At 36.6% G+C, this 22,195-nt stretch overlaps 1 protein-coding gene across 4 annotated transcripts in view; it reads right to left on the bottom strand.

Annotated features, from left to right (window-relative positions):
- The window catches only part of SPAG16 (sperm associated antigen 16), a 938,011-nt gene that overhangs the window by 51,714 nt on the left and 864,102 nt on the right, over nt 1-22,195 (bottom strand). The gene's annotated exons all lie outside the window — the stretch shown is intronic.

The following is a 22,195-nucleotide window of genomic DNA, read 5'->3' as shown; positions in this document are numbered from 1 at the left end:
CGATATGGCTGGGGCAATTTTCATATTGTTTCTGAAAGAAGACCCAGAAACAAGGATATTGAAGAGTCTTCTCCCATCTTTGATGTTAATCATCGAATGCTTAGGACTTTGACAGAGGAAGAATATGCCCATACCTACAAAGCCAGATTATCGTAATCAACCCTGGTGGTCAATAAATTCTTGCACTCAGGTTTCACATAGACATAATTGGGGTAGAGCAAACCTAAAGGGGCCACTCAACAACTGGATTCATTCTAGATTCTTTTCTAGAACTAGTCTAGGGGGACCTTTCCTCATCTCTAACAAACAGGGAAAGTTTTCTCAGATTTCTCAGCCTCCCAATAGGACATCAAGACCAGTTCTGGGATTAACCTTAAAGCATAGATACAGTGTTAGAATGGGGGCAACTCTCACAGATATCCAACTCTGGGAGTGACCCCTATCAGTACAAAAAGAACATGGGCTTGGGAATCATAAGGTCTCCATTAAGGTTAAATAACAAGTCTGGCATTTACAAGCTTTGCAGTGGTTCTCAAATTTTTGTAAAGCTGGAGAAAATAATGCACTGAAAGTTGGAGATTAAATAAAATATTTTATAAAGTACGAACAAACAGCTTGACACATAGTTTGTAACTACTCAATTAATATCCCCTCTGTCTCCTCTTTTCTCTCTATATCTGACTACAGAGCTGGTTGGCTAGGAAATTGCTCAGAATTATATCAGATACTTGTAAAATATACATGAAGAAGCAGATTTTGATGCAATAATGTATATAAAGGAATATATCAGTTTTCAAAGGGAATGTACCATTTTAAGGGATGACTCCCAAGAGGCTATCTAGTGTCAATCTAATCCAGAGTTCAGCAACCTGCAGCAGGTATACCAGACGGTGGTATGATGAGCCAACGTGCTGGGCATGTTGCCATTCCCCAGGTGGAAGAAAGTCCAGACTAACTGCCAGTCTAAGCCTGGCAAAATGAGTCTTGAGTTTTTACTAACTGCTGCTGCTCCTTCTATTATACAACTGTCCCTACAGAACAAGGGAAAACATTGCCAAGTAAGAGCTGGAGCTTGCTTCCTAGACGCAACATCTCTGGAACTTGTTTAACCACTTTCATCCCTACACTCTCCTAATCACAAGATTTTGTAATATGCTTTGTAGGGCATTGTTCTTATCTGGATGTGTTCTCCTCTTTCCTTTTCCTAATAGAATTCTGATTTTGTTCAGGCATCTGCCCTGTCACAGGTAGCCCTTGAGGGAAGCTCCAGGGATGGGCCCTGATTAGTCCAAGTCTATCAAAGTAGATAATTATGAGAAGCCTGGCTCTTTCATGCTAAAAATGAACAAGGAAGCATTTAACTTCAATTGCTACTGGCAGCCTTCCCAAATTTAAAACGGAACTGGTCTTAGGATGAAGCCAATAGAACAGAAACACAGAGCAGAGATACAGAAAGAAATTAAATGTCATCACTATTGATATCACAGAGACAGCGGAGCAATCCATTCTGCCTCATACGGGAATTCCTAATACGTAAACCTGTGCACTCTCTTACCATTTAAACCAGTTTGGGTTAAGTTTCCTGCTATTTGAAGCCAAATTATTCCTGATTCACCTGCTATATTAGTTTCTTGGTGCTGCTGTTAACACATTACCACAAACTTAGTGGCATAAAACACACAAATTTATTATCTGTTCTAGTTTGATCTCTAAAATTCTGGAGATCCAGAATTCTGAACGGGACAGTAGTGCTGCCCTTCTTCTGGAGGCTCTCATGAAGAATGCAGTCTCTTGCCCTTCCTGGCTCCTAGGGGCTGCCTGCTGCTGCTAACCTCTGTTTCTATCACATCCCTTTTTCTGATCCTGATTCTCCTGCCCCATCTGACTAGGACCTTTGTAATTCTATTGGGCACACTGGATAAATCCACGATAATCCTGAGACATTTACTTTAATCATAACTGCAAAAACCCTTTTACCCTATAAGGTAACATCTCCCCAGATCCTGGAGAGTAGGAGGTGCTATCTTTCCGGGGAGGAGCGGCATTATTCTGCTTGCCATACATGCTTAACATAACCACATGGCTACATTTCCCTAGATCTGCCACCTAGAAGTTCCAGCACTATCAAGTTTTACATTTTTAAAGTTTTGTCGTTCGGTCCTTGTCATTTAACCAAAATTTAGAGAATGCCACATGCTGGGCATTGTGCTAAGCATCTTACTTACAAAGATGAAGAAGTCATTGTCCTTGTTCAAAAAGGGAAGATAGTCTAGAGGTCTTATTAGAAAATATTTAGTGTTGTAGCAGAAGAAGATACGTCAATAGGGAAGGATCCTTGCTTCTAACTGCTAGGATAGGCTGCTGGATTGTAATAAGGTATTTTCAGCCACTGATGTAGAGGATGATGTCACCAAAATACATGATCATCATCAAGAAAAGATAGTCTTAAACTAATCACTTCTAATTTGGTCCTATTCTTCTTCTTCTTCTTTTTTTTTTTAAAGATCTCTGCAGGTCTGGTTTCCTTAGGTCAAGTAGACATAGTTTGAGAAAACACCTAACAAACCTGAGAAATGTGGTTCAGATGATTTTGCACAATATATTTAATTCACTTTATAATCTATTTATTCAACCAATGTTTGCTAGGTTACCAGGAAACGTGCTGTACCCCAGGAGCAATTCAGAGGTAATTAAGACATCATGATCTTCTGAACTCTAATTAGAGACAGGATAGGTATACAAGAAACTATAATGCATTTAATACATCTTATAATATTTAATTCTTCCATGAATTGCTCCATTATTGGCTTCTATTTTGTTTTTACAGCACTTCTTTTCATTTTTTCCATTATTTTTTATTCCTTCTCCTTTTGTTATTGAACATTTTTAAAACACTGAAGATCACAGGAAAATGTATCACCTATAAGGCAACTGCTTTAAAAATAAAGTATTTTGAAGAATCTAAGGCACAGAGGTTGTAGGATGCACAGCTATGTACCACTAAGAAAGAAAGAACGAACTTTCAATTATAATAAATAAAATCTTTAAAAAAAAAAAAAAGAACTTTCAATTAAGCAGACATACTAGCAATTGTAAAACATCTCCCAACCGTAGAGATGTTAACTTGTGAAATTAGGAACTCTCCTCCCTGTTTCTCTCCTCCCTGGGGAGACCAGTATTTAGGTCAATACCTACTTGAGTCATGTGGAAAAACCCACAGAGGGTATGTTGTTATATAGTTCCCAACAAGAATCTATATGCCTAAAATTTATAGATGTCTTGATAGACAACAAAGCATACCAGGGTTACTTTCTCCTTTTTTTCCCAGTTTACAACTTGACCACATGCATCAACCCACGTTTCAGGAATGGTGCTATAGAAAACTGTATTTTTCCTTGTGATGTGAGTACATATGTGCCTATGTGTGTGTTGGTGGGTTGCATGTGTATAAGAGTCAACATGTATTCGTGTGCTGGTTGAGAGTCTAACTACTCAGGAGAGAAGATAATAGGTCATGAAAAACTATATTCTAGACTCATGTAATGAAGAGAGGATGTGAAGACCAAGGTAAGGAAAAAATAAATAGAATAGAAAAATCTCTGCCCTACTTTGTCAACTGGTTTTTGGCAACTGTTCCCTAACAACGTTCTTGAGAAACCAAAGTAGCTTAGAGATACTTCAACTTACATATTTTCTAACAATTACACGATTTCTTAGAAACCCAAACCCTTTTATTTACACTAGGAAATCACTGAAATTAAACCTCAGTTTCCAAAGTAGCTAAGGTCTAGAAAAGCCAGCAAGCACTAGAGAAAGAGAGGGAACAGAGGCTGCTGTCCTCCTAATCCTCACCACTCACCTGCCTGAAGAGGTTACTTCTCTCGCTGGTTAAAGGAGAGAAGGTCTGTTCTGGCTTGTGCACTCCAAGACCCAGATTTAAACTTATACTAACAAACTAACACCTTGCTTATCTTGCAGGCTTTTGATTTTAAATATCTTAAAGCATGGTGTACTTTTCCCACAATATACTCAGGACGTGCATCAGTCACCTAACAAGATTTTTAATCATAAAGACCTTGCTCTCCATGTGCCAGGAAGTACATACACCAAAAATATAAGACACTGTGCCCTCTCTAAGGAACGAACTTAGATTTATTGAGTGCTTACTAAGAACCACACACTGAGCGAAATGATTTTGTTTGTGGTATTTTACTTAATCGAGTGAGGTATGCATTTACTTCAATGTAACTTTGGTGCAGAAATCAAATGTTCTATTCCATATAATGATTAACTGAGTAAATTACTCTAGCGCAGCTCTGTTTGGGATCCCTGATTATTCAACACATTCGCTTTTGGGTCTGCAGGTGCAAGCTGCCTCTCCCGCATACATTTTGAGAAATTTAGAGTTTTTGATGTTCTGCTTGGCTCCATTCTATTTGGTAGAGGATTTTATGATACCAAATATTTCAGAAGAGAGAGTAGAGGAATAAGCTGGTGAGCGATTTAAATGTAGGAACAGTTTTTTTTTTTTTTTTGTAATTTTCTGTCAAATATCCAGAGGTTAGTGTTCTTACAATGGTAGCCTCTCAAATTTCCTGTTCTGTGTAATATGTAATCAGATAGATTTCATTGTAAGGATTAATTTTAGCATGTGCTAGATTTTGGACAAATTGGCTTACTTGGAATTTGATCTGAAGAAAATCATTCTGGATATTTTTAGAGTCATTTCTAGACTCCATTCCTGCTATATTGCTGCCAAGCACACTCGTTTAGATGTTCACTTAAAATAATTAGCAGAAAGGCAGTGTTTATAAGGTGTCCATAGGATAAAATCCAAATTCTTAGGGTACATTTCCAGGTAGGTTCTTTGCACTCTATCTCTAGTTCTGTGTCCAACTGTTCCTGTTTTTACATTGTTCTGTTTTAGCACTTATCTTACTACATTCCAATTTTACTTTTTTCTGGCTCATAGTAGACTGAAAAGCTCAAGGGTAAAAACCTTATCTGGTTTATTTGAACATGGTCAGTTTTGTGACCATAGTGGGTGTCCAACGGAATATTGCTAAATGAATAATTTCACGTTATTTCAATTATATTCACAACTTATGAAACTACTGCTATGTTAAAGTGAAACCTGAAATTCTTTTATTTCACTCATCATTTGCAGGAGATAAAGACATAATTTACTTTTGCTAATGCTTTACCCACCTCTGCCTCTTCATGAAAGAGGTCCCTTCCCTTCAAGTTTACACTCCTATTCTCAGTCATCTCTCTCCCTCCCACACTCCAGTCCTCACCCTTACCATACATTTAAGTTACAAAGTAAGGGCTGTTGTCCTCAGAGTGGGGGTTTTGCTTCAAGATTCCTCTGCTCTTAACTTCTATACATTGATGATAAGTTGAGTATTGCAAGTCATGGACTGCATGTGTAATAATTCAAGATATTTCTAATTTGCAAATCAATAAAGAATTTACTGACTTTTGTCTCACACAAATACACTAGATTTAATATAGTTCTGAAAGGCTGAACTTCATCATAAGGGTATGGCTCATATAATGTTTTGTTGCTTTATAAGCACCTCTCATGTAATCAATAGTATCGTGAAAGGAAATGTAATCCTTTATGTTTGCATTGGCATATAGCACCTCCCTATCATCTTTATATCCTTGCTGGTGAGAAAAAGACATTATATTAAAGGTGTTATAAAACTACCCAAAGAAATTCTTGAGTATTATTAGTTTATTCTGAAAACAATTTTTTTCTGAAGCAATTACTTTTAGTTATTAAGAAAATCTTAGCCTAGATATTTAACCTCACCAGAATTTCATAAATCAGAAACTCTTATAATTTTACTTTGTCCTTTGATATAATCTTTGATTTTCTCATAGACCTAGTCACCTAAAATAAACATCATGATTTTCCTTTTCTCTTGAATATTGCTTTGTCCTTCCAAGAGGATCACTAAATGTAGGCAGTGTTGTTCAATAGTACATATATTTCAATATTTGTTTCAATGCAAGTTTTTTTCAGTACAAGTTTTATTTCTAATCTTAACAGATGGGTAACAGAGTCTCATGGCATTTATGGAGATGTGGGTGTGTGGACAGCAAAAGCGAAGGAAGGGCTAGGATTTTCTACTACAAGTTGGCCAAAATTCCATTTTCTTTATTCTTGGTCTAGAATTATTGCATATAAAATATTAAAAATAGAAGAATGAAAAGTTATTTTGCCCTAAGTTGTAATCTTCTTGGGATCAAGTCTATAAGATCCATGTAATCTTCTCTGGATGAATGAATTAAAAAAAATAAAGAGGCTTTGTGCAGGCTTTGACACCTACCTTTGCATCCTTGACAAAAATTGACTTCCTTTTTTCTCTGTTTCAATTTCCAGAGATACATTTCAAGTGACATTAAACAGGAAAGTCATTTTTTTATTCTTTTAACTTCAAATTTTTATTGTATTCTTGACTTTTTTGTGTATTTGAGGGAAAGAAGTCTGATCTTGTTTAATTTTGAAGCTTAAATGATAGAGACTAGTTACACTGTTATGATGTTTCAAGGAAAGTGGAGATTACTATTTGTTCCATTTGGCTTTGGAAAGGGAATAGAACACACTGCAGGCTGTTTATACTATTTTTATTATAAAGAAGAAGCGTACAGAGCATGAAACTTGGGTCTCTAATGAGTTTTATATAAGAATCTCTAACTTCAAAGCCAGTATATGAAGAATCACTAACATTTGATTGCTTTATGAATCTGCTACATAGTAGATCACTTTTATTTAAAAAAATAGGATACCTAATAGGAGAGACCTATGAGACTGAGATATATCTCAAAGTTAAGAGAGGGGAAGATCTAGTAACAAACTATACAAGATACAGCCACAGATATCAGAATCTTCTAATCTTTATGGGAAAATAAATTCATGTAAGTCAATAATATTAATTATAACATTTTGAGGTTTGACTGCCTTTACAGATAACCTCTAACACACAGTCTGAAACAGAACAGATACTGATGCACAGCATATACTTGGTAAATAATTGACTAGGCTGTCCTCACATAGGAACAACAGATTTTCCCCACAGAGTACTTATTTAGTGCCACTTCATTATAACCTTAGAGTTATCCTACATTTTGGAAGCCTTCAGTCAGACCTGGTGAATTACCCCAGTAACAGTCCATCTTAGTCTGTGACTCTGACAATGACTAGAATAGAATAAAAGCACCTTCAGAGCTCTAAAATGACTTGGAACAACCATGGCAGGTAGGCCTGAAATCCGGGAAGTTAGAATGTTCAGTTGCAAACAGGCCTCTTGAGAGTGTCAAGGAATTTGGAACTAGCATAGAAAGCTTAACTGAAATGGAACATCACGTATTCATTCCCACAACATAATTCTAGTATTACAATGTGTTCTAACTCATGTTCTTGAGAAATGCAGCAGGTTAGAGTTCCCGGGGAGGGGGGCAAAAACCCACAAATTTTTAAATAAAGATCAGTGCATGTTGGGGTGAACACTGCAGCTTTATAATATATAGCAAAAGCAGTTGAAGCAAGAAGCATGTTGGAGACTGAGGGTGGTTCAGGCATGGATGGGAAAGGTCAAACAGAAGGAACTTAAAAATTCTGTTGGGACTTCTTTTTCTAAAAACGTGTACTTACTGAAAAATAGACATACGTAAAGTCAATTTGGAGAGATTTTATCGAAGAACACCACCTGGTAAAGATGGATAAACAAGAGTAGTCATAAAACTAGAAGGAAAAAGACCACAAGGGAGGCATTATAGACCATCATAGGAAGGTGTTACCAAGAAGTCAAGAGTCACAGATATAAAGATGAAGCAAAGTGTTAGGGCTTACCAATCATTAGGTCATTTTTGACCTTCAGAAAAAAATACTTTCAATACTGAGATGAAGGTGAAAAAGTATATTGTTTATTTAAAAAAAATAAAGGAAAAAATTAATGGGCAGAATGAAAAAATGGTCCAGAGAGGAGAGATTAATGATACCAGAGAAGAAATAATTTTGATAGAGTAGTATCTCAGAGGAAGCAAAAGACAGTAAGATCAATATTACTGATCGAGTGGTTGGCCTTGGAAAGGAGTTACGGCTTTCCTGAGATAGCATGGGTGATTCTTCAGATAAGTTTGAAAGAAAAATTGAAGGCATTCACAACCTTATCATTTATATTCTCCTGATTTAAAAACAAAAACAAAAACAAAAATATGTTATCTGTTGAGAATCAGGAACCAGAGGTGTCTTGGGAAAAATGAATTATTATAGAGAATGAGTAGAGTTAACCAAGGATCAATATTGAGATAAAGTTGAAAAGTGAATAGGTCATAGTCCTTCAATGGAAAGGGAGGCAGAATCATTTACTATAATGTAGCTTTCACAAAAACCCTATAAGAAAAGTTATTTTCATTTTATGAATAAGAAAACTAAAACTCTCAACATCACAAACCTAATGGGTGGCAGAAGATGATTCTGGTCCAAGTAGACTGCAAAGCCTGTTCTTTTTTTCTTATATAGTCTTGTGTTCAGGGAGTCCTGAGAGCAACACAAGGTATGGAAGACGGTACGGGAACACATGAATATTGAGGGTCCAGACAACAGTAGAAGAAAGAATTGATCACAAGATTCTGTTATGGAAGAAGTAAATCCAAGAAGAAGATGAATTATATGGGTATTGAGGACTTCTGATGAAGATTTCTGATGAAGAGGAATAAGAGTGATAGAAAATTGGAAAGCTAAACACTGAATGGGCAGAGAGAGGAATTTCAGAACTTAAATTCTAAGAGGCATAAGGATTTTAGCCAGCAACACAAGTCCATGATGTGGTCATGTGAAATGGTATCTAAAGTGATTTGAATTTTGTCACAGGAGTACAAGGAATCAGAGACTGAATTATTTAGGTGAGCCATCCTGAAATTTGCTCAGGATGATAGTAATGGTAGAGAGAATAACTGTGAAGTAGGTACTTCTAAAAACTGGGAAAGATGGCTTAGAGTTTGTTGATTAAAATGGTATTAAGTTGATATGAACAGAACCTCTGTTTCAAAGCAAGATGGACTACTCCAGGCTGGTTTGAGACAAGTGGTCTAGGATAAGATAAAGTGCAGCAAAAGTACTTGCAAAACTTATCCTCATTACTCTCAGAGAAAAGAAAAATTAATAGTCTCTACTTGTGAGAACTAAAACAAAAAAAAGTGTTATGAGAGAACACCAAGTCTTATTTATATTTATTTACTATTTATTGTATTTTTTCAGAGGGAGCAAGGGATGGCAGAGGGGCAGAGGTGAGGAGAGAGGGAGAGGGAGAGAATCATTCTTAAGCAGGCTTCTCGATCTCACAACCCTGAGATCATGACTTGAGCTGAAATCAAGAGTCGAAGGCTTAACCAACTGAGCCACCCAGGTGCCCCAAGACAACACCACATTCTAATCAAGCAAAGAGATGGAGCGTTCCTAAGAGAGGGAGACAATATTTAGATGTTCTTGACCACCGACTAGAAAGTCAGAGGAGGCATTATAGTAGAAATTATGATGGGGTCAGGAAGAGGAAAAGGGAAAAGATGGGGCACGAAGCAAAACAGAATGTGTTGGAATGTAAGGAGAGAAGAATATGGCATGTCTATGACAGCTTAAGAAAAGTGTATCTAGGGAGATCAAGAAAAAGTGACTTCAAAAATATGTTAATGATAAGGGATTGACAAAGAGCATTTTATGATATACTTAGGTAAATGGAGGACTCCTTATGCCTTACAGCTCGGATAGGAGCAATTCAATATTGAGGTCCCTGTGTCTAGATAGAGAACATTTTTCTTTCCATCACAGCCACAAAAATTTTTTTTCAAGGTTTTTCACCATATGTTTACATCATTCTGGCCTTCAAGATATGGGTTAGAGACTTGAGGGAAAATATTCACATATCATGAGAACGAGACTTATTGTGGGAAGAGATGGAAATTGACAATTAAAATGTTTAGAATTACTACTCAGTAAGAATTTTCTCAAGAACAAAAGTAGAGCTGGTTGACACAGATTATAATTAGAAGCTAATATGTCACATTTGAATAAGTGGCAGGAGAAAAAAAGGACACAAGAGACTTGAGAGTGGATTCATATGGGAAAGCGGTACCATTTTGTCTACATAATAATAATTTTTAAAAGTATGTTGGGAATAAAGGCATTATTCTATTTACATGCCTCAGAGTTCAGTCCCCATTCCCTGAAGATTCTTGGAGTTCAAAGATATTTCATCTCTTTTCTTTGTAGAATTGCTACTTGCAATCATCTATCTAGAGCCCTTTCTCCTTCTAGCTGTTTACTAAAAGAGAAGCCTAAGTACTAAGAAGTCATTAATCCATTAAGCTAATTAAAGTCAGTTCAATTTGATGCACTTTAATTTCACGGAACTATTTCCTCAATACCATACTAGTATATGTGGTTTCCAACACACATGAGGGATAATGAGAGCATGCTTTTACAGAGAGTAAGTCAATGTAAGTACAGCTAGCTCTGGATTGTCTGCCTTCATAATAAATATGAAGTTTACTGGCCACATGGATTTGTTAAAGCAAGTTGCAAATTTTCCATTCTTGAAGCCAATAAAAAAAAATTCTTTAACCTAACTCTTAATCTTTCCTATACAGTAACATTAAGATATTATAGGTTAAATTCTTCCATTTGGCATTTTAAGGCAACAAGAATTTTGTCTGCCAATTTTCTTATTCTGTCTTCCACTGATTCCCAAGAGAAACACTCATCTAGGCAGACCAAAGAGAAGCAGTTGGAGAGAGACTAAGAGTGATGACAACAACACTCAACAACTTTTCTCCTTTAGTACTTCCGTTTAGTTGAACTTGAGAACGTAAGGCTTTGAATCTCAAAAGAATCTTTACAATTGACTTGGAACATACCATGCTAGAAAGGACTGCTTGCAGGGAACATGCATGCTGACATGTGTTTTTCTGAACTACATGGAACTGTTGAGGTGCCCTAAGTAATTTATAGCAGAATATGGGAAGCTGAGCCATTAGCATTTAATACCATTACTTATCTTTTTGTATATACAGTTTTCCCGCCAACACCCTAATTGTTTCCTTCCAACCCTGGGAAATTCACTGAAGCAACAATCAAACCAGGTTTTGGTTGATTTTATGGAAACTGAAATATAGTCAAGACATAGATCATACAATGCACAACATTTAATACAATACATAGTTACTAAATTCCAAATTCCCTTGAGTTAGATAATGGAGTTTTCATTCATGGGTCTTTGTACTCACTTGCCTATGCTCTCTGGGTATACCTGCTATATACAGATATTATATACATGTGCTATAGGTATATGTATATCCTAGATACATATGTGCTAGATAGATATACCATATGTATATAATACACACATTTTAATTTTACACAGGTTGGATAATGTTTAAATATTTCTAGTCTTGGTAATAGTTTGAGAAAGTAGGTCATACCAAAACTATCACTCAGTGGTAGAAAAGGATTTTGGTAGAAGCTGTATACCAACTATCTGACCACAGTCACAATTTCAGTTAATACACAGGAAACACAGAATAGCGATCTTTTAAAGATATCTGACAAATATAGTTGTTCTGATGACCAGTTTCTCACTTTTTTTTTAGATTTTTTTTTTTTTAGATATAGAATTCCTTTTTATTTTCAGTTGTAAGGTTAAATTTATTGGTGCTTTATCAAGGCTACTTAGAATTTGATAATAGAATATATCAGACTGTCACTTTTAGAAAGAAACAGACCTTGAAGGGAGTGAAGAACTAGGTTTTTATGACAGAATAATAAAGATGTCATCTCTCCCTACAATCCTGTTTTTGAATGTCATTTTTCACAGCAGGGAAAATTAATATATTTCAAAAGATGTAAAGTATAGGAAATGGGCATCAGTCACCTTCATATTTTTAATGGAAATATTGAAAAAAAATCATAATTTCAATCAACTTTGGGAAACTAAGACATTTTTTCATTTACTCAGTTCTTAATTCTACTCTATATTATATAAGGAATACTTATGAAGTGTGGATTTTCTATTTAAAATTCTTAAGGGTACGTTTCTTAGGTCTTGTTTTAATTTTAGAATTCACTTCATTGGTAGTGGTGCTTTATGCTTCAACTGTTAGATTACATTTCAATGGCAACTTCCAATCAGTCAAAATGGCAGTCACTCATTGACGGCTGCTGTTAGCAACAGGGTTCAGGCTTGAATATCTTACCAAGTGACAGTTTCCTAAGTCACTTAATAGGAAAAGGAAAGCAATCCTGATATAAAGAGTTTAAGTAAGTGCCAGTATTCAAGTTCAAATTCATATTTGCTCTTCAAACTCACTATGTCCAAAATTGAACTCAATCTTCTCCTACAAACTTATGCTTCGTCTTGTATTTCTCATCTCCTGTTAAAAGCAGGAACGTCCCTTCTGTCACTCAGACTTGAAACCTCACTTATCTTCTCGCTGTCTTATCCTCTAGCAGCCACATTGCTCATTCCTTTGGATGGTACCTCTACAATGTGTCTCCTACCATTCTCTCTCTTTTTTCCATCCCTCATTTACACATTTCTTCCTTTCTGGACTGTTGCAATATCTTTCTAATCACTTTTACAGCCTACATTCCACTTCCATAAGACATATTAACATCAGAGTAATCCTTCCTGAAGTTATAAATTTGAATAAGCTATTCCTCTCTGCTCACAAACCATACATAGCTCACCTCTGTTCAGAGGGGGAAAAAAATAGAACACTTGTCTATCATTCAAGGCACCCCATAATCATCTCTGATCTACCCTCCAGCTTCATTTGCCATGAATCCTTTCTCTAAAATGTCCCCACATTTTAGCTGAGTTGGCCTTCTGGGTATTCTTAGAGAATACTCTGTACTTTCAGTTTAATCAGAAAGCCACTCTCATCATACCAGAATAGAATCCATTTTTAAAGCCCTATTCAAATGTGGTCTTATAAGCTTTTAGTAACTTCATATCCATCCAAACAACCAACCATACAGGATTCGTCCAAGCATTGCAAAGAAAGTGAGGATATGAAAAATAAGTAAGAACCTGATGCCTAATCTTCAGAAGTTAAATGTCTAATGGGGAATATGCACATTCCATATATATATATGGGGAATGTACATAAATATACATATGTGTGTGTATATATACATACACATATGGAAACAAAGAATAAAATCAATGTAAGGATATGTAACTCCTATCTATAATAGAGGTATCAGAGTGTGATGGAAACACAGAGGAATGAGTATTTCTTCACTGGAGAATCAGGGACAGTTTTATAGAACAAATGTGAATTGAAATATGAAATATTTCTATAAGTAGAACAAAGGAAGAACATTCCACATGGAGGAAACAGCATCCAGAGCAGTAAATACTTAATTTCTTCAACATTGAGACTCTACTATATATCAGAATCTGGTTCCTGGGGATACTATAGGAGGAGGGAAGAATGAAAATATATGGCTTCATAGAATGAAAACAATGATTACTCTTTGGCTGTTTCAAAGTATGAAGGTGGAAAAGTTCACTAAGACTTGTGGGTTTCTTGATTAGGAGCAATGATGAACCCATTCATCAAATTATAGAATATCAGAGAAGGAATATGATTGGGTCATTTTTCAGCCTAAGCTTTAATTATATACCAGACGTCCATGTGGTGAATGAAAATGTGGATCCACAGGATTTGTCAATATTCAAATAATATTTGAAGACATGAAAAGAGATTTTTAAAAAGGGGATGATGACATACCTTGAGACTATAGGCATACCTTGAGACTGAGAGATTTCTCAGAAACCAAGATTGCTTAAAGATAGAGGATGTGGGGATCCCTGGGTGGCGCAGCGGTTTGGCGCCTGCCTTTGGCCCAGGGCGCGATCCTGGAGACCCGGGATCGAATCCCACGTCGGGCTCCGGTGCATGGAGCCTGCTTCTCCCTCTGCCTGTGTCTCTGCATCTCTCTCTCTCTGTGTGACTATCACAAATTAAAAAAATAATAATAAAAAAAAAAAAAAAAAAAAAAAAAAAGATAGAGGATGTGTTCAACATGGCGAATAACACTCATGTACATTATTGGATTCAACCATTAAGTGGCCCTTTTATTTTGGTCTTTTGGAGCACAGTTGTAAGAGGATTTTTGCAGACGCAGATTGCAGTGGTTTAAAGAAGGCATGATGTGATGAGTACTAGGTGTTATCTGTTGGCAAATTGAATTTAAATAAAAAAGAAAAGATTCCAGTGGTTTAAATGGTATTAGAATGAGGAAGCACAGGTAGCAAGTAGAGATTTCTAGCTCAAGAAGCTTTAGAATTAAAATGGAAGCTGAAATATATGTTCAGGAAAAAAAGGTTATCTGTGATGGTGTAGAAAACTTGGGTAAAGTAAAAAACTGAGGAAAACAGTAATGAAAATGTGGAGATTAAAGCTACTGGAGAGGGAAGAAATGATGAATCTGACTCTGGAAAGGAAGGAATGGAATTACAAGTCTTGGTGGAAAGTGGTCTAAGAAATCAGGAAGAAGACAAGTAAGGATAAATATCATGTTAAGTTTGAGAAAGAAATGGGTAAAATTGGATGAGTTCAATAGCTCCAATTTGTGTGTGTATGTGTGAGAGTGTGTGTGTGTGTGTGTAAATGGCCCCATTGTGTTATTGGCTATTTTCTATTTTTTAAAGCATTCATCACATTTTTTAAGGGAAGGGAGAGAGAGAGAAAGTGAGAGAGAGAATCTTAAGCAGGCTCCATGCCCAGCACAGAGCCTGTTTCAGAGCTTGATCTAATAACCCTTTGATTGTGACCTGAGCTGAAATCAAGAATTAGGTGCCTAACCAACTGAGCCACCCAGGCACCCCAAGCACTCATCACATTCTACTCTGAATAATAGCTATTTGTATTTTAACTTCCCAATAAAATGGTAAGATGCTTAAAAGTAGGTACCATGTCGAGTTTTTGTTTCCTGGGTGTTCTTAGGGCAGTGCTTGATAAGTTACAATTTGGGGGGAACAGATATATTTTTGTGGCCATCTCATTAGTAATAAACTATATTCATTACATAAACAACCCTTTATTGGCTAGCTACTATGAAGAAGAAAACAAGCATAACATTAGACTGTGAGAGAATCAGGATTCTCTGCATAAAGGAAGAATTGTGAAAGATGAGTTATCAAGTGGGCCCATCTATCCAACACAACCAGTGAGAGAAAGTTATGTTGATATATTTGATTTTCTTTCCATATTTTCCCTTTATGATAGTGAGACAGGAAAACTAAAGAGACTTCATGAAAAATTGTTTTTTTCCCTCCTTTTCTTGCTTCTATTCTTACTAGGACCTGCACCCCTGCACCCCTGTTCTACTCATATCTTACAGTACAGAAAATGTATAAAGGGTCAAGGAGTTAATGATTTCCTTGGACTCTTCCAGCACAATAGATAATATCTAAGGAGTGACTAGGCGAAATCCTCATGTACAGTTTCCAGACTACTGGGTCACCAAGACCCCTGGCTCCAGGGCATAAGTGACTTCTGAAAGACACCTAAACACTTGCCTTTGTTTAATCAGTTCCTGGATGCCTGAGAAGACATGTACACTGGACCATAATCCTCAGTAAAAACCCTAGACCCCAAACAAAGATGAGACTACTCTCCTATCCTTTCTGAATCTTCCAGATTCTCTGTATCTATACTCTGTCTTCAGTAAACTCTCTCACTTTCCCTTGGCTTGCATTTGATTTCTATCCTGCACGAAGTCAAGAACCCTCTTGGCTAGTTCTTCAGGACCCCCTGTGGGTCCTTGGACCCAGCCAGCCTCTATTAGTATCAATATATCATATTATTGTTAAAGTAGTTGTTGCCTCTAGCTGAGGATTATATTTTCCTACCCATTGAATTCAGGCTTGTCCATAAGACTTGCTTTTGCTCCTCCATATGGGAGAGGAATACATCCACAAACTGATGAATTCAGAAAGGACTGTGTAACTTGCTTTGATCAATAAAGTGTGGAGGGGACATGTTTTGACAATATTCTTTTTTCCTTCTCTGCCACGAGACTGCCAATATCCCAGATTGATGGCTACTCCTCACCTTGTATCCAGTGCTGAAGATGAAATGGAGCACAATGTCAGTCATTACAATGGGCATTTATGTGACTAAAAAATAAAACAGTTCCAGTAAATTACTAACATTTCAAGATTATTTGCTACCACAGAAACAAACCTGACACTTTCTCCTCTCTAGACCCCCTCTTCGGGAATTCATCTGAGATACTTTGAATCTTGGAGGGCCTATTTCATGGCACACATTCAATCTAGCTGCAGAAAAGATATGCACAAATGAAATAATTTAAGAATAATATAATTATCTCTAGATGGAATATAATGTAACTTGAAGTGGATCTGTGAGTGTTGTGCATGAAGCCTGGAAGTAGTTGGGCTAAATGAGTAAAGGCTATGCAAAAGAACATTTGCAATTGATATTGAAAAGATATAAAGGGAAGGAGCTAAAGAGAAGAAGGAGGATATTGTCTCATAAATGTAGAATTTCATGTCAAGAATGTTCAGTCTCCTAAATTTTCTAATTTTGAACATCCAACCATCTCTCCTAAAATACTCTTTCATATTTAGTTCTCTGCTTAAACAACACGAAAAATCCCAAGATTAGATTAGGGGTGATCTTCTAGTTGGACTAGCAATTCAACGTTCGATAGGACTCTATGGAAATTTTTTTTTTAATTTTTATTTATTTATGATAGTCACAGAGAGAGAGAGAGAGGCAGAGACACAGGCAGAGGGAGAAGAAGGCTCCATGCACCAGGAGCCCGATGTGGGATTCGATCCCGGGTCTCCAGGATCGCGCCCTGGGCCAAAGGCAGGCGCCAAACCGCTGCGCCACCCAGGGATCCCAGGACTCTATGGAAATGTAATGGATTTAGCAACAAAGGCAAAAACATAAATCAGTGTGTATGTGTGTGCATGTACCTGTGGTTAAGTGGGCGGGGGGGGGGGTGTGGAATTGTAGCTCAAGAATTCTACTTTGTTTACATTTCTCAATGATACTATTTTTGGTGTCCTGGCCACTTGAGCAATAAGGTTTTAGCAAATCAAGACAGCACACATCAGAGATGAAGGATTTTAATGCATGGATCACTATCAAGTTGTTTGTAGCTTTTGACTGGTACAGAGCTAAAGACAATTTCAATTTATAACAACTATTACATTGAAGTGGTTTCATTTAGTCTGCTAAGTTTTGGCCTCAGGAGCCTACTTTCAGTATGTAACTTCAGAGTGATAGACTTTTAGGGTAAGTGGATTTGCATCTACCTTGGAATATCCCTTGCAATGGCAACAGAAATTTTGCTTGACAATCTAAGGTAGCTATTGAATCTTGCTTCTGTTAAAATGTTAGAGCCTCCAAAAATTGTGTAAATTATCTTGGAATTTGTTTATAAAGATGAAGCTGATGAAGAGTTACAAGATACCTAGGCTTTTTGATTTGTTTGCTATGATTAAAATGCTATAATTGCAATTTGTGGAGGGTGCGGAGGGGTGTCAACGCCCCAGGGTGTTTTATTTTTAGTGATTTTTTTTCCTGTCTGTAGCTTTTTAAGAGTTAAACATGCTTGAATGTCTAAAATATTTGTTTCTCTTTTCCAAAAGAATATTCCAATATACTTTACATCTATTAAAATATCAAGTCATATTGATTTTTAAAAATTCGTAATCCATCAGTTATTTGGCTGGGAGAACCAAAGGGGAAATGCTCCCCAAGGTACTCCCCAAGCTATAAACATCTCATCTAATGATAATTATTCTTTGTGTCCTGTCCCCCCAAATGACACAACTGTGGTGGTTTCTGGCTGGCCCAAGGTAACGGGGTTAACTTGCATACCAAGTCCTGCTCAAGAAGTTGACTTAAGAGGAAAACTTCCTGCTTTTTTCAGAGTAGAGCACCTGAGACTAATCTACATTTTGACAGTGCTCATTAGCAAACCAATTGTAGACTAAATACTCTCCCTCAGAGGGGCTTTAACCAAGTCAGAGCTCATTAGCAAAGAATCCTTAGTGGTCAAACAAGTCTCCTGCAGATTATGTAGACCAAACCTTCTTCATTTAAGTCAGTTTTAATAATATCTCCCCCAAATTTTCTCAATTAGAGCAAATTGACACTATATTTTCCTTAATACATTAAATGAACTCTTTAATGATATATAGGGCATTGGGATACATTCTGTTGCTCTGATCACTTATTTCTCTTGAAAATTCTCTTGAATTTAACTTAGGCCTTATGATCCTCTGATATTTTCTCTATTAAAAATGTAAATAGAACCCTGGAGTGACTAATTTGAAAGTTAATAGTTCATCTGCAATTGATGTAGAAATACAGGACAAGCATAGCCATGAGAATTAAATGCTCTTTGAAAGGCAGAAGCATTAGATTTTTTTTGTTGTTGTTAAAAATATTCTCTTGTGCTCTAATACTGTATTAACTCTTCATCGCTGAAATGCCTTTTTGTTGTTGCTTTGTCAAACAAAAATATGCCTCCCCAAAAACATCCAATGTGATTTAGAGACTGTAAGTAGCCAATTAATTGCACAAAGGAAGACAAAGTCCAGAATCAGGCAGACCTGGGTTTAAATTGAGATCACTCACTAGCTATATGAATTTAGGAAATTAACTTCTCTGAGATTTATTTCCTAAAATGAGGATAGAAATGGCACTTTATAGGGTGGCTGTGAAGCTTATAAAATTTGATACAGCTGAAAGATGTAGAATGGTGCTAGACACATACTAAAGTCCCAGTAAATGTAGGCTTTTATTACTATTCCTTTTGTGGTTGATATTTTTATTATTCCTGTCTTACAGATAATAGCAACTCATAGGTAGTACTGGCAGGTGCTTGTAGTAAGTTTAATTATTGGTCCTTCCTTTCCCCTCTACCTCAGGAGGTTGTGACAATCATTTCTTTCTAAGAAATCATAGAGTCATTTCTTTATAAGAAAAAGAGGAGCAAATTGATATCAATGGGTTCCTTGTTTTGGGCCATAGATTCTAAACTGGTAGCCAAAAATCATTGTAGTAATGTGAAATAACAAAGTACTTGGTAAGGGAAAACTGAAAATAACCAACAGAGAGAGTCAACCAATCAGCCTGGTAAGTTAGAAGTGTATCCTTCCCTCCTGCTACCTCTTTCCCAACAACCATCATTATTGGACTGACTGACTTTCCATGGTGAAATAAAGCCACCAGAGTTCGGAAGACTACAACAACCAGAGCTCCTACATCTGGATCCATAGATAATAAATATCCCTTGCTCATAGGAGTGTTGTGAGCAGCAGCGATAACAATGGCTAGGTCTGATTTTAGTTTAGGCTCTACAAGTTCTATTTTTGGCCCTATGATAGACCAAGATGTCCAGAAAACCCCTTCCAGTACAAAACATAAAACAGTGTTGTAGAGGCTATTTTAAAAATGTATTTTTTTTTTTTTTTTTAATAAGTAATTGTTTTTTTTTTTTTTTTTTTTTTTTTTATTTATGATAGTCACAGAGAGAGAGGGGGGCAGAGACACAGGCAGAGGGAGAAGCAGGCTCCATGCACCGGGAGCCCGACGTGGGATTCGATCCCGGGTCTCCAGGATCACGCCCTGGGCCAAAGGCAGGCGCCAAACCGCTGCGCCACCCAGGGATCCCTTAAAAATGTATTTTTAAATGCATTGCTTGACTTGCAGGGGAGAGTGGGCTATAGTTTAGGGGGAAAAATAATAAGGAAAGATTCTGAAAGATATCACTAAAGCTAGAGTTTGCCTTAGAAATATGTTTATTGGGGATCCCTGGGTGGCGCAGCGGTTTGGCGCCTGCCTTTGGCCCAGGGCGTGATCCTGGAGACCTAGGATCAAATCCCACGTCGGGCTCCCGGTGCATGGAGCCTTCTTCTCCCTCTGCCTGTGTCTCTGCCTCTCTCTCTCTCTCTCTCTCTCTCTCTCTGTGTGTGTGTGTGTGACTATCATAAAAAAAAAAAAAAATCTGTTTATTCCTGGTAACCTAGTAGAGCTTGTGCTTTAATGGACCAAGTGACCTAGCAGAAGAAAAAACAAGCTTGGGCCCACAAAACGTGAAGTTAGGTAAGAGATACTTAAAACTAGGATGCCCAATGTCGATATCAAGACCATCACATATGGCTGCAAACATTACTCACTGAATAACCCCAAGAAATGCTCTGTCCATGGACCACAGTGTGAATGTGGCCCATTGCCATTGCATGTGGCAGCTCTGGGAAACACCAACATTGAACTATAGCCTAAGCTATGGCTTTAGGTAAAGACAAAAAAATTTTTAAGCCCCTTGAAAATTCCTAGTCATAAACTCAGAATCCTGAATTTGGGGCCCAAATTTATATCAATTATGTGACCTGAAAACTCTTGAATTTAACTATTTGAAGTTTTCCTGGGATATTAACATCTCCAGACACTTGCCAGAAGCACAAGTAGTCCTCTCTAGCATAATCTCTTAAATCCAATCCTCAATGAAATTGAGAGAGTAGCAGAAATAACAGACTGCACATCAGACCCACAAAAATTGTGGATATTATTATATTATCCATACTGAATCTAAAATAAACATTGAATATATTTAATAAAATAAGAGACAGCATCAAAATATAATTAACAAGAGTTTATACAAATGACTAGGAATACTTGAAAAAGAACCAAATAAACTTCCATCATTGAAAAAAGTCAATAATTGAAATTAGAAACTCAGTAGATGGGGTAAAAAAAAAAAAAAAAAAAAGAAAACACAGTTGAAGGGAGACTAAATAAATTAGTAGGTAGATCAAGAGAAATTAAACAGAATGTAACCCAGAGAGAGAAACAAATGAAAATATAAAAAAGAAGTGCTAAGAATGGAGTAAAAAGGTAAAACATATTCCTCATTAGCATTCCAGTAGGAGATTATACAGAGGATGGGAACATAAAGTATTCCAAAAGAAAATTATTTCCCAGAATTGAGGGAAAGCACCAATCGTAAGAATAAATCATCTAAGGAAATTCATACTAGACACATAATGTAGAAAGTGTGGAGCCCAAAACTAAAGAGGTCATAAGGGCAGCCAGGAACAAGACAGGCACTTTCCAAGAGATGCCTATTCAGTTGAAAGTGATCTCTCTCTAACAGCAGTGGGAATATAACCAGAGGCATATCTTCAATGCACTAAAAGAAAACTGTTGAGTTATAGGGAATCTGGGTGGTTCAGTTGGTAAAGGATCTGCCTTGGGCTCAGGTCACAATCTCAGGGTCCTGGAGTGAGCCTGTGTCAGGATTCCCTGCTTAGTGGGGAATCTGCATCTCCTTCCTACCCATCATGCCACCCCCATGCTTTCTCCTTTTTTCAAATAAATAGAGACTTAAAAAAAAACCCTGTTGGTTTACAAATCTATACTAACAAGACTTTCAAGACTGTAGGCAAAACTAAGGTATTAGAAACAAACACCAGGAGAGTTTAGGATGAACAGAGCACCAATAATGTTTTCCAGAATGAAAATGACCACAAAAGGACTGTAGGAGATGAAAGAAAACGAGCTCTGGAGATAGTAATCATGTTGGTAATACTAAATAATTAACATTTTATCATTGTGCTAAAATATTAAGATAAAATTAAGATACCGCCTTATAAAAGTTTGAGAAAGGACACAGTGGCTTGAGTTACACTGTTTAACAATCTTTGCATTGTTCTGCAAGAGAGTTCATTTAGGTTATCTTTACAGTAAATATTTTTATTCTTTTAGTGTTTACTCTAGAAATTTCAACATCAAGTATATAACTTTTCAGTTAAGAGAGGGAAATATGGATTGGGGTGCGTATTTTCAGTACATCAAAAAGAAGAGAAAAAGAAAAATTCATATAAAAATGACTTTTTGTAACCATTTTTTCCTTCACAGAAAGGGTTGATAGATTATGGGAGACCTAGATACTTATATACTTTCTTATATACTTCCTATATACAATCTACTTTAATGTGGATTGGGAACACTTAAATACAGCCCTATATGGGAACAATTTTCTCTCCTTTTTCTGTATAATCTGACTGTTCAAAAGGACAGGAAATGTGTTTATTGGATATGCTTACTGCAGGGGAAAAGTGTATATCATTTTTGA

The sequence above is a fragment of the Vulpes lagopus genome, chromosome 22 (assembly GCF_018345385.1).
Source record: "Vulpes lagopus strain Blue_001 chromosome 22, ASM1834538v1, whole genome shotgun sequence".
Lineage (NCBI taxonomy): Eukaryota > Metazoa > Chordata > Mammalia > Carnivora > Canidae > Vulpes > Vulpes lagopus.
Note: the sequence above shows the minus strand (reverse complement) of the source record. Positions and strands in the feature narration are given on the sequence as shown.